Source organism: Geospiza fortis, unplaced genomic scaffold, assembly GCF_000277835.1.
Source record: "Geospiza fortis unplaced genomic scaffold, GeoFor_1.0 scaffold271, whole genome shotgun sequence".
Lineage (NCBI taxonomy): Eukaryota > Metazoa > Chordata > Aves > Passeriformes > Thraupidae > Geospiza > Geospiza fortis.
Window position 1 is genome coordinate 2,580,133 of NW_005054405.1, and position 13,972 is coordinate 2,594,104.

A 13,972-nucleotide genomic window follows, 5' to 3' on the forward strand; every position below is an offset into this window, starting at 1 on the left:
CGGCCCCCCCGCCGCCGCCTCCTCCTCCTCCTTCCCGGCCGCCTTCCCTCGCTCCCGCCCTCCCCCGCCGCCGGCACCGCCTCTGCGGCCGCGAGGGCTGGGAGCGGCCGTGAGGGCTCCGTGCCCCGCCTCGGAAAAGTTTCCCTTTCTCCCCCAGAAATACCACACTTTCTAAATTCTAAAAATTTTAAAATAGAAGTGCATAAACCCTCCTTTTAGTTTCACTTCCCTTCTTTATTTATACATATATATACTTTTTTTTTTATCCTCTTGACAAAAATGAAGCCGCCGTGTTTGCCCTGCCTTGCAGTGCATTGCCGTCCGCTTGTGCTTTCGCCTTTCCAGGGCACGAGCTCTGCTGTTCGCTCCCCGGGCTTGGACAGCCCTGCACGCACTTGTAGTTTTACAACATCATAAAAGAGGAAGGACCCCGGGAAGTTCCTTGTCTTGTTTCAGAGCTGATCTTCCACTGGAAAAAAAAAAAAAAAGGTTTAATCACTTTCCCGAGGTTTCCTCGCCTTCTGAAGCTTGCCTTGTGATGACTTGTGGTAATTTTACTTCTAAGGAAGGATGGGAATGCATTTCAAGGAAATCCTCCACTTCACCTTAGGAGGAACTACTGGTTGGGTTGTTTCTTTTTTTTATTTCAAACAGTTTCAGACAACGACCTCTTGGGTTTTTTAAGAGTAAGGATATATCAGGCTCAGGGTTATAGCAGGTAGCATATTGTCCCAAGGGCAGAGGATCGAATCCAGTGACAATGAGGCTCCTTCCACTGCACTGTGAAGCATGGCCAGCTTCAGAAACAGAGCCCAACCACAGAGTTCTGATCAGAATAGATTATTCTCAGCAACTTTCATTTAGCTCCTACCTAATTTCCACTGATTGATTGCATTATGATTCTTTCATACTTTTCTTTTTCCTTTTGCACTTTTCTTTTTCCTTTCACTGCCTCAGAAGTTAGCCAGGGCCTTCCTACCCTCTCGGCAGACAACAAAAGTGCACTTGTATTAATTATGTATTGCTGAAAGCATCCTCCATTCCCAAATCATTAAAAATAGACCTAGCACTGCTGGTACCAGCAACGCTTTGCCCGTAAGAGGCTCTTTTGCCTGAATTCCTGTCCCTCTGAAGGTGCACCTCAGCGTGCCTTGTGTGCCCTGCACACCTCAGCTGCCTTGGCAGAGGCAGGAGCAGGGCCCAGCACTGTTTGCCCGTTGGGATCAGGGTGTGTTGCGCTGACTTTTGCCCTGCTGGGCGGCAACCTGAAAGAGAGACGTTTGACTCCAGGATCCCTCCAGCTTCAGTTTATTAGGTGGAAGGTGGAGTTTGGGCCAGCAAAGGTGGTGTCTGTTCTCAACCTTTGGTTGCATTTACACCCTGGCATTTAAAGTGGGTCTGCTCACAGGTTCTTTCCACTTACCCCTTAAAAATGCAATCTGAGTTCAGTAGGAATGCACACTCTCTCCCCCTTTAGTGGGAAAAAACACCACAAAACCAAACAAGAATTAAAAAGATAAAAGCTGTAAGTGTCCTGAAGTCGACCTCCCCTCAAAGAAACAAAAATAAAACTTGGCCCTTGAACCGGCATTTTATTGGAACCAACTTGGAGCACAATACTTCAAATAAAATAAAGTGTTTCTACGCCTCCTGAAAAACACTGTCACCTTTGTCTTCCTCAGTCCTCCCTATTCCTCAACATACCCATACTAGGTCTTTTTGGCTTTAAGCCATACTACGTTTTTCCAAATCTACCAGTTTTTCATCAATGAAGACAGTAACCAAGATGTGAGGTTTTCTGGAGCAACTTCTGCATCTCCCCCTCATCTCCAGCTCCAACCACAGTCACCTTCACTCTTTGGCAGCCTGTGGATTCACTGGTGGCTGCAGCAGTGCATCTGAGACAGGGGACAAAACGAAGTCCAGCCTCTTAGAGAAGCTTAAACTCTCTGCCTCATGTCCTGCTCATCTCTGTAAGGCTCAGCAGGCAGAGCTAAGCCTCCCAGCCATGCATGGACAGTTTCAGTGCTCCAACAGCTGTCTGTGCAGGGCTAGAGGAGCTGTAGCTGGCCTGGCCTAGTGGGGTGCAGAGAATTTTTGGGTCATCAGGGCTACACTCACACCTCTCCTGATGTTTGTCCCTGCCTGTACTGATTTCCTGACTGGCAACCTCAGTGAGCATCAGGATGCCTCAGTTAGTGCCCAGGCAGCAGGCAGATGATCAAGGGAACTGTGCTTGTCTCTGCTCAGTGTCTGCACCACATTTGATCCCTGTTTCCTCACCACAATCCATTTTCCCTGCTGAATTCTGCATGTGATTAGTGAGAGCAGGAGGGAGCAGGGGATGGAGGGCATGGACAGAGCCGAGGCCACCGGTGTGCATTATATCACCTCCAAGAGGCTGAAAGCTGCTTGCTCCCACATTTCAGCCTGAGGGCATTAATTCAGTTTTTCCTGCAATGTCCCCTGTCCCAGGATGGAGGCCTGTGGCTGCTGGCTGTCTGAGCCCACACGCCGCCTTGGTCTCCCTCTTGTGCCATCTTGGTTTTGCACTCAAAGCTACAGAGAGAAACCTACAGGGGAACAGCAACCACACAAAGCAAAACTCATCCAGTAAATATGACAAGGACATGGTGCTATTTTCCAGCACAGACCTTTAAAATAGGTGGGACAGACATTAGTCATGGTGCTCTGTGTGGGTCCCTGCACAGCTCCCCTGGATGTCCTGCATCCCCTCCTGCAGCCCCCTGAAGGAGGAGGTGTGGGGAAGATGGGCTGCAGGAGCTGAGGCAGGTGCTGAGGAGGTGGCAGGAGGTGCCCTCCACCCTGCCCTTGTCACCTCCTGCTTTGAGCCAAGACAGACTCACAGAGGCTGCTGGTGCCTCCTGGCCCAGCTCCAGGCTGTCCTTGAATGTCCTGCCCACTGAAGGACAGCCGTGCCTGCTTTGCCAAGGCAGCTGTCATCACTGCAGCCCTCCTTCCTGCCTCCTGCCTGGTTTCTACCAGCCTCTGGCTGTCCTCTCCCCTTCAGGGCACAGCCGTGGTTCTGGGTGGTTTGCCATCACCACAGGTGATTGAATGCAGGAAAAAGCTTAGAAAAACATGAAGTGTTTTTGTTGTTTGGGTTGTTTTCTGCTGTGGGCAGAAAGTTGGGCCTTCCACCTCTCCCATGTCAGGGTCAATATCCTCAGATTTCCTCTCCTACTTCAATGCAAGATGGGTGGAGAAGGGCATCCTGGGAGAAGGCTCTCTGAGCCTTCATGGAGCACAGCCATCCAAACCTGTCATGCGGAGGACAAGCCCACTGGGAAGACAACCCCTGCCTCCTGGCAGCTGCAATTTCCTTCTCCTGAGAGGAGAGGGCACAGCAGGGATCCTCCAAGGGATGGATAGCTGACCTGTGCCACCCAGCACCACGAAAGCACCTTCTCACCCGAGCTGTCATCTGAAGCTCAGTGCATGTTCAGTGCTCCCAGGCTGCTCCCAAGAGAGTGGAGAGCAGGGGAGGGCAGGAAGGGAACTGCTGCAAAGCAGAGGGGCAGTGCTGGAGGTGCAATGCCGTGGGTGTGTGCTCTGAGAGCCAGCCCTGCTACTGTGCTGGGATTTCTGCCAATGGGTGTATGCTCTGAGAGCCAGCGAGACCCTGCTACTGTGCTGGGATTTCTGCCACACGTGTGAGCAGTCAGCCAGGCTTCATGGTGTCTCAGCACTTCTCCTCATGAAACCACAAGTCCTTTGATCCTGGTGACCTGCACCTGGTGTATCACCCTGTAAAAAGCTGGAGGAAGAGTTAACTGGTTAATCCATCTGGGAGCAGCATTGTCTCTCCATGGCAGCAAACCAGGCTGCTGTTCACAGCTCTGGGTAGCTTTTCTTTCTGCCCAGGGATGCTGTGAGAGAAATGCTGGCCCAGCACTGGTTGGACACCTGCTTCTTCTAGGAATTCTTGTTGCAAGTGGCATCTCTGATTTGCATTGACAGTCCTGTTTGAAGAAATAACTTCAAAGGGACTTCCTATGACTCCAGGTTGGTATGTCTGCCTATTCAGCTCCCACACGGTAACTTTCTGCTTGCGGTTTCTATCTGGCTCCTGCTTTGCTGTCTCCTACCACCAGCCTAGTTTAGCATTTGATCTCTTCCCTGGCCCTAGGCAAAGCCACAAGGGACATTGTGCAGTTTGTGGTTCACAGCATTTCTTCTTCCATCACCCTGCTGCCTGCCACGTTTGCTCCCTCTCAACTCTATGTCCTGAATGGGAGTCAGTGCTGAAGTTCTTGTTCTTGTAGCTATATACTGACAAGTCCACAGTCACTCATTTTAGGGACTGAATATGCCCTCAGCTTTTTCCTTTTCCCCTTAGCAGCTCCTCCTAGGACTGAGGGTCTGTTAGCATCTGCCAAGACCCACCTTTCTATGCACATCTCACTGGTGTAAATCCAGACCTCAGACAAGCAGGTAAACTATAAAGGAAGTCATAGGGGGAATGTTACCTGTAAAAACTAATATTTAGATGATTTCTTAATCATACAACCACTGATTGGAAGAATGTGCAGTGTTGGTTGCATATGTCATACGTCCAAGAACTGAATTAAATGTATAGAATTACCATCAAAATTTTAGGACTTTCCAATATCAAATCTCCAAAAATGTTTGCAGAGATAAGAAGTTACCTTTATCAGAAAGAAACTGAGAATATTTCTGCTCTGGGAAACACTTTGGGAATATCAATCCTAATTGCACTTGTTTGTGTGGTATAGCTTATGCTAGCTCAGCAAATGATGTAAGCCTAAACCTGCATGAGATGGTTTTGCAAAAACAGAATAGTGAATTTTTTTTCCAGTTTAGCTGTATAACTTGAGGGTGACTTTTTGTTTGTTTGTTTGTTTTTATCTTCTAAATAATACAGCTGGAAAATACACACAAGGAGACCAGACAAGATGCAGTCTTATTTGAAAGCTTGTGCAGAAGAGCATATTGAAGAATGGACAAATCAATCATGGAGCAAAGCAAATGTGGTCTACCTTAGCAAGACTCCATATATTTAGCACTGTCATCTATTTACTCTTAAGCAGGAGAAGTTTGTCGGTAGACTTGCTATCCTCAACAAAAGATGAGGAATAAAATCAGCATCTTCATTATTGGAAAGAATAATGCATTGCTGAGAGGTAACTTACCTCCCTCTCCTTATGGGTAATACAAATACCTGACAGAAAATAGTAGCAATTTCCTAAATAAGACCAAGTCAATTGTTTTTGTTGTGCACAAACAAAAAGATTCATGCCTTTTAGTATCTAGCCCACTATGTAATGTGCCAGGCTGAATTACCCAGAGATACTTTGTTTTGAAAAGAGTGCAGAAATCCTGCAGGTTTAATTGCCAATAAATCAGCATGACCTACAGTCCCTGACACCTTTTTTTCACAATGATCTTTTCAAGCAGAAAATGAAGAGACTGATTTTTACAGTGTGTGCATACTGCCTTTGGAGAGATAAGAGCAGTGACACACAGGCAGGTTCCTCCATTAAAAGCTATCCTAGATAATGAAGGACTCAATCAATGGTGTGTTCTGTTTGCTTTCTGCTTATTTTCACCTTGTGTTATGGCACTCTCTTTTTGTTGTGATTAGGAGAGTAGTTGCTTGTTTAACAATTGGCTTTCAACTTGTATTCTCAGTACTTGAAATGAATTTACTTGTGGTTCATTATTATGCTGATGCTTTAAATTTTAAGACAAATAGCAGTAGTTCAAATTCTGACTTGAGGTTAAATATCTGACTAAGGACTTGGTAGCTTGAAGAGAGCTTGAGTACTTTTAAAAGAAACTATTTTGATTTCAATGCAAAATATTCATTGTGGTGCCTCTCAGTAACAATGTTTTATGGTTTTACATTATTATTCAAAAGAAAATGTATGATTTAAAGCCCAATGAAAATCCTGAAAGCTACCCCCCAATCCTTCTGCACATTATAAGCTTTACTTCTCATACCAGCTTTTGCTTAGCCTATCTTTAATACAAATATCTTCAAACATTTACAAGCGCTTAGCTTCAAAACACCAACTGAGGCAGCTGGTTATTATAATCTCCTCTAATACAGATGAGTTCATACAGGGGGGGCCTGGGAGGGGAGCAGCATCTCATCATTCTACAGTGGTGGGCTGGGGTTCAGCATCTCTGAAATAATCTCCAGAGAGATTTACTTTCATCCTGCCATCAGGATGTGTTTTGGCTGAATTAGGACAGCACTGTGCCGTTGGATGTTTTTGGACTCATGTTACAGGTGATGTCATCCTCGTGTTCAGCAAGAGGAATGCACAAGGGCTGGGAGGACAGGTCTGGGACATGCTCTCTGAATGTCCCCTTTGCACATGGCACTTACAAACCGAGGAGCACCTGGCACGGGACAAAGCAAGGCAATGATCAGCCTGCCAGCTCCTTGTGTCTTCCTGGGTACTTTGTGCAATGGTTTCAGCCTAGACAGAGTTAATTTCTTCTAAGTAGCTGTGCTACTTAGGTGTTTTGGGTTTGGAATAAGAGTAGTGTTGATAGCACAGTGATGTTTTGGGTTTTGCTAAGTCGTCTTCATCCTAAGGCAAGGACTTTTTCCTTGTCTCACATTCTGTCAGTGAGGAGGTACCCAAAAAACCTGAGAGGGAGCATAGCTGGGACAGGTGACCTGAACTGGATATTCCACACTATAGAACATTATTCCCAGTATTTAAACTGGGGGGAGTTACCTGGAAGAGGGGACAATCTGGGTTCAGGAAGGGGAGGGTCTGGCATCTGTCAGCAGGTGGGGAGCAATTGTGTTGAGCACATCACTTGTTTTTTCCCTTTTAATTATTATTATTATTCACCATAATTACTGAATTTTTACTTTATTTTCCATTATTAAACTGTTCCTATCTCTCTATTAGACTGTTCTCTATCTCTCTAACCTGTGAGGTTTGCTTTGATTCGCCTTCCCATTCCAGTGCGGTGGGGAGGGGGGAGAGCAGGGGGTTGAGAGAGCAGCTGTGTGAGAGTGGCTTAATGTCCAGCTGGGCTTAAGCCACAACCAAAGCTTTTATGTCAAGAGATTGCTATAGAGTTATGCCATCACTGGCATCAAAGTGTTGATTCAGGCAGTACAAGCTAACAGTTTCAGGATATGATATGAGCTCCTAAGAACAGTAGTGTGGAGTTCTGGTACTTCCTGTCTATGGCCAACATTGTTTCAGACTCCAGGTGCATTGAAAAATGTGGGTTTGCAAACTGGTTCAGCAGGGAATTTACCCTTTGTCTGAATCTCCCCCTATTCCTGAAGTTGCTTGATAATTTCTCCATAAAAGAGAAACTTGGGAAATGTGGTCTTTGTGTGAGGCAAATAGTAATGGCTGGTTTGGTACAAATGAATTCCCAATGAATTTTTCAAGCAAGCCAAGAAATTCACTCTCACATGGATGATATTCCATCATGAAGTGAAAAGTCGCAGCCTGTTCCAGTCAATGATTTCAGACAGGCTCCCTGTCTGGAAATGTTAGAAAGATAATGGTCAAGGACCTTGAATCTGGTTGCTGCACAGTGTCTGACAGTCAAAACTACACTTTTGTTAAACATTCTTTTTCAGGGGATGAGCACTGAATCCCTTATCCCCACATGCTGGGGGCTGGTATGGCTCCTGCTGGCTCTTTCTGAGGGGCTGGCTTGGAGAAATGGAATGAAGGCATACCAAGTAGATAAAGATACTGACCTATGACATTGTCATCACTCAGAGTATAAAAGGCACAGGAGAGAAGGATGATTGAAATAGCTTCTTTATTCTGGAGACAGAAAATACTCTTTCATTCTCAAGGGCAGGATGTGCTGGGCAGAAGGATCAACTGTGTTGGAACTACTGGATATGGAATAAGATTTGCCCTGTTCAGTGCACTGATGCTGGGTGTAATCTCATGAGTCAGAGCAGGAGATGGATGAGGTGCTGGAAAACAATCTGGACTCAGATGTCCTGTTGGTTATGGTCATATTTGGAGGGAAGGAAGCCTATTCAACAGCAGCTGGTGCATTTCTCTGTGGCATTCAGGAAGGTGCCTTCCAGTTGATTAAGGGCAGCATAATGATCATGCAGCATTTTGTTTGGTTGACATATTCACGTACTTACTGCAGCCAGCAAACCATATGCCACTAATGGTCCTGGCTGAGTGTAGGAAGCCTTTTCTCTGTGAGCCAGTCCTCACAATACCCATCACTCACAGATTATCAAGGTTTTAATCCACTTCACTATCAAAGTGCCAACAGCTGGCTTACCAACATTAATCCTGTGGATCATGGATCTGCCAGGTATCTGAGGTAGCCGTGCCAATAATGACTGGGGGTGTAGACCTCTACACAAGCTGACACATCCTGCTAGGAAATGGCCCTTGAGATGCTCAAGTGGCATCTCCAGCTCTTCAGCTGGTGACTTTGGCAGCTGCCACAGCCCAAGCAGGGCTGGCAGGTCCCTCTCAGCCCAGGAACATGCAGCACAGCACCTCTCAGACTCATATCACCATGGCATCCAGCTGCAGGGATGGAAGTTCCCCAGGGATGTTTCCGTTTGTGAATGGGAATTTACAAACTGATAAAAAGCAGATAAAATAGAGGATGGGCTGAGTGCTGGAAGGACAAAAAGCAATTCTGTGCAAAATCATGTGTCTGCACATGCATGTCTAGAAAATGTCCTGATCCCCATCTGAGGCTGGTTTTAGTCAGGAACCAAAGGATAGTCATCCTGCTTCTCCTTCCCCAGATTATTGTTGTTGGCTCTCTTTTGGGACAAACAAAATTTTGGTGTCCAGTTAAAGATAGTCCTTAAACCCTTTGTTTTATTCACCAAGCACAAGTCTGTGTTGAATATGCAATGGGGAAAATCCACAAAAATGCTGTCTGAGATTCATTTATGAGCCTGTCATTGCCCTAAGGGGGCTGCTTTGGCCAGACGTGCTCGATGCCGGAATGAGACCACAGAGTTTATTAAAATGTCAGGAATTAGCAGTGTATATTCCCCACATTCTGTTACTTACTTTTCATTTGTGCTTTTCAAAAATGAAGTGTTTTGCCCTCATACGAATCCATCAGGGAAAAAAATAAGAGGATTGAATCAGAGATCAGAGGCAAATAAAAAAATCAGAGCTCAGATGCAAATGCATCTGATAACTTAGATATGCCTGATGAGGGGCTCCCAAATCCCAGGTGAGAGAGGGAACAGGCTGGGAAGACACATATGCTGTCCTCCAGGGCATAACCTGTAAGCAGAGCCAGTTTCAGAAGGCCACTTTGCACGGAGTTGGTGCTGGGGAGGAAGACCCAACACCACATCCCTGTGAGCTCAGTCTCTGAGCTATGGAGCCCTCACCGGAAGGCATTTCTCCACATCTTATTTCCAATGTCTTCAGAAAAAAAATAGTTTCATGGCAAATATTGCTCCTACATCCTTGGGAAAAAGTTGTGGTTTTATGACCAGGATTTCCTTTTCTTTTTCCAGTGCAAGATTATGTTTTGGCCTGCTTGGTGAGTTTTGGAGAGCTGGCAGTGTGTGTTCTGTACCCTGGGGATGCCGGTGGGGTGGTTCTGCACTCTGACTTTGACAGGCTATAATGTCCTGCTCTTTCTTTCACCTGTAAAAACCCAAATAATTCACAACCATCTATAACTTAAAGCTATCCAGGAGAGAAAAGTTTTCTCTGTCTGCTGCCAGTCCCAAGGCTTGAGATGATCCAAGGTGGAATTAATATTCCTTCAATCTCCCTGCTGCCATATATCAGATTTCCCTAAAATGACTATAATCAAAACACTTATCATTGAACATTACACTTAACAAGCAATTTCCACATTTGCATGTAGCATTGGTTACCACTCAGCAGCAGTTTACAGCTCTGTAATCATTGCAAGGAATTTTCTCCATATGCCCCTGAAAATATCCAAGCTGGTGTTCCTGAACTGGACTGTTTCACTTATTCAGGGTTACCTTCATAAAAGGCTTTCAGAAACACTATGAGTTACTGGTTGTATTCTACCTCTACATTTTCTTTGTCTTTTGAAGCTGAGATTATTGTATATATGTGTATATATATATGTATTTTTTAATATGTGTGAATATATGTGTATTTTGTATATACATAATTTAAATGTATATGTATAATTGAACTGTAAGATTATACTAAATATTCAATATAAATGCACTTTGTTATAGGTGTGCATGGGAGTTCAGCAAAAGAATGGACTATGTTTAAGCTAGAATATCTGGGGTTTCAATAAGGTGAAAAAGAGTAGTGACAAATGGCTGGGCTCAAGCACAGTAATCCTCATTTGAGTAAATTTCCTGGGATTTTCCTGGGCATCTTGCTTGGTTTAGGATGACAGAATCTGCCTCAGAGCAATTTCTTTCCTTTCTGGAGTCTGTGAGAACCTCTCCAGCTGGGTGCACAAAGTCAAAAGCACCTTTTGCACACCTATTTCCCATATTTGATAGGCACTGCCTGTGCCAATGCAACATGAGGGGCTTTCCCTGCCCCTTCCAAGGAGGCAGAAGAGACCAGAGGTCGGGCCCCAGCACCTTTTCTCCCAGTCAGCCTAAGTGTATGGTCCTAGGATGGTTACTGGAGAGCCTTTTGGAGGGCTTTCTCCCCTGGGACTGGAGCAGTTGCTGTGAAACCCATGGTAACTCATCTGCAGAGAAGCAGCTGCCACTGTGACCCACTCTGCAGAGCACCTGCACTTCCTGGCAATCCTGCTGGCAAACCTGCCAGCTCTGCCTCTTCAGAGCATTGTTTCCTGCCTCATTTCTCTGTTGTATCTCTCTTCTGAAAGCCACCCCTGATTTACAGCAATCTGATTTGGACAGGGTAACTTAGATCAAGTCAGGGTCCGAGGCGTGCACCAGCTATTCACTTCCATAGACCATTACACTTTATCACCAGAAATCCTTAGATTCAAATGATTTGGAGAGTTATTTAGAAACCAACAGACCCTGGTGCTACATCCCACTGGAGGGGCTGTGCTGTGGGCAGAGAGAGGAGGACTTAGATGGTGCCTGTTAGCCTTCCCGAAATAGAAATGCTTCTGACGTGCACATCTGTGCAACAGCTGGCAGGGATTACTGCCTGGACCCGATTACAGCTGTCCAGTGGAGTCATACATTCTGGCATCTGCGTGGGGATAGCCTCTGCCATAGCTGAGGATCCATCTATTTCTGTTTAATCCACACAAAGGATGTTGTGTTAACAAAATTGCATTGTTTGCCTTTCTTGAGAGAGCCCAAGGCCTCCAGATATTGCAGGTGCCTTGGCCAAAACCTGAGGGTGGAGGAAAGACTCCAACCCACGTGGAAAGCACACACTCATCCTGAGAGAGTCAGTGGGGAGATGGGAACCTGATGAGAAACAAATAAAATGCAAATCATCGTTAACGTTTCATGTTACGTTGTTTGACATCCATTCTGGCACTGACCCCTTTGTCTGAGAGAAAAACATCAGATAAACTCAGGGGACTGAGAGAAAAACAAAGTTTTTTTAATTATCACAAGGAACAAAAACTGAATTTAATTCTCTCTGAACTGATGTCTTGCTCAAATCAGTTTTGACTTGGAAACATGGAAGAAGATCATCAAGAAGAAGCAAATTAATTATTCCACTGGCATGTCTGAGGTGGTATGAAACCATGCTGTTGTTTTTCCTCTTTACTGCAGCTTGGATTTTGGAGCTTCAGTGGATCAGAATGAAGCATAGAAACTGCTACTCCTTACTTGAGGGCTCTTTTGATTATTGTAGGAACTCGTGAAAGGTAAGTTAGACAAACCAAGTTTATATTGTATAACTTTGAACCTAGAGAAACACTGCACAAGTACAATTAAAATTAATGTAGGGCTAGAGTTTTATGTAGAACTTTGGTCACAGATCTATAACTAAATCCAACAGCAATAAGCAATTTTGCTCTGTTAACTTTGAAAGATCACATCTACTTAATTAAGTGATGAATTTACTTAATGTTTAAGAAAAAAAGTCAGTCAAATAATGTTAAAACTTATATTTGGTGTTATTCACTGTTCCTATGTTTGAGACACCAATAGGGCAATCCATTCAAACTGATCACCAAAAAAGCACTGTATGTTGCCAAGGATCCACACGAGAAGGTGGCATTGTTGCCCCAAACCCTCCTGTTCTGAAGACTGAATCATTAATTATGCAGAGGCAGGACCTCGGCAAGAGGTGATCTCTGTAAGCCATCATTCAGAGGCTGTGTTTTGCTCCTGAAAGCCACTGACAAGGTGACAAGGTGGCCACAGCCACTCCAGACAAGGACCCTTCTGGCCAATCATTCTGTGCCCAGTCATGGCCAGAGATGGACAGCGAGGGGAGGGCAGGAGCAGCCCAAGTGTTACATGATCCTCCTTTCCCTAATATTCTCCCAACCTCTCCTTATGTTCAGCTCAGGGGCTCCCACCGCCTGCTGCACTTTGTCATTCAGTAATCAAAGGGCCTCTCCTCCTGGCACTTCGCCATCTTCCCTTTGAACGCATGAAACACCATCCAAACACCACCCTTTGGAAAAGACTTCCTGAGCTCCTAAGCTCCACCACTGCTTCCATGGAGCACCACCTCCTTTTGTCCTGGCCCTGGTTTACTTGTTTGCCTCCCTGTAATTTGGTAGCAGTCAAGGAGAGGTCTCCCAATTCCCTGTAGGAAATTCCAATACCTCTCTTGGTAAAGCCCAGCTCCCCAAGCATACTGACAATAAAGTATTTTGGTCCAGGACAAATTTTTGCCCTGTAACAGAGGGGAGCTAGGAAAGATGGACAGATTGCCCAAGAGGTGAAGGGTGGTGGCCATGCCAGGGAGCAGCTTGGTGGTCAGTGAGGTGACCTAGCAGTGGGTCCATGACCAGATGGGGGCATCCAGCAGGCACGTGAGGAGCAGCCAGGGGTGGGAATGGGGTGCCTGGGGATCCCAGGAGCCAGGCAATGGGTGCACTCAGGGCCCTGGCAGCCAACAGCAAAGGCCAGACACACTGCTCTAGGGGTTTTTGGCTTGTTTTCCACCTTCAAGAGGAAGGAGGCTGTGACAGGAAAGTAGGAATTAATCTCCTGGCTCAATCTCAAAGTCCAGTCTGTTCAGCAATTCTGATGCAGGCTAGTGTTGGACACTTCCCAGGGTAGAGAAAAACCTATGTTTTTCATCCCAACACCAGGAGTTAAACACTGGCTCCCAGGAGGCCATTCAAGAGCTTTTCCAACTTTATTCTCGTTTGGTTTAGCAATGACAATGGTGACACTGGGCACTCCTGATCGTGCCCGCTCCCCTTTGAGAACGGGAGGCAATGGGGAAGCGGAACTGGAAACAAATCCTGTGGCTCAAATCTGCAGAACAGAGGTGAACTGTTGGCTGAGCCAACATGGGCTCATACAGATATCCGAGAGTGTTCTGGGCAGGAAAACTTTTCATCTGGGAAACAGGAAGACCCCCCAAAAGGCATTAGCAAACCTTTTTAAACTTCCTGATCACATAGCTCTGTTTACACCACCCGCATTATTTACTGGCCATGTGCTTGACAAGCACTTAACAGGAGGAATACTAATTCAAGGTGGCAGTAAATTTCAGGAAGACAAGCCTTTTTCCACCAACATTTTTTCATTTTTTCCAGCCTTACCTATACACAGGGACCTGCTTATATGGAGATTTGTATGGTAAATAATTTACTTTCTCCATACATTTGTTTCAAATATAGGAAAGAAATACTTCTCTTTAATTTTCTACTAAATCCAAATTATATTCTCATAAGCAAATGAATAGTATCATACCTTTATATACTTGCTGGTTTTCTGATTTCTTTGTAAGAATCTCTTTATATGAGGTCTGAAGGGAATAATATCACTTGCTTCAACCCTGCAGGCACATGCCAAAGGAATGCATAGTGAGAATAAAGCCAATTAGGTATTAAGATGGCCTCTCCTGCTCTGCCA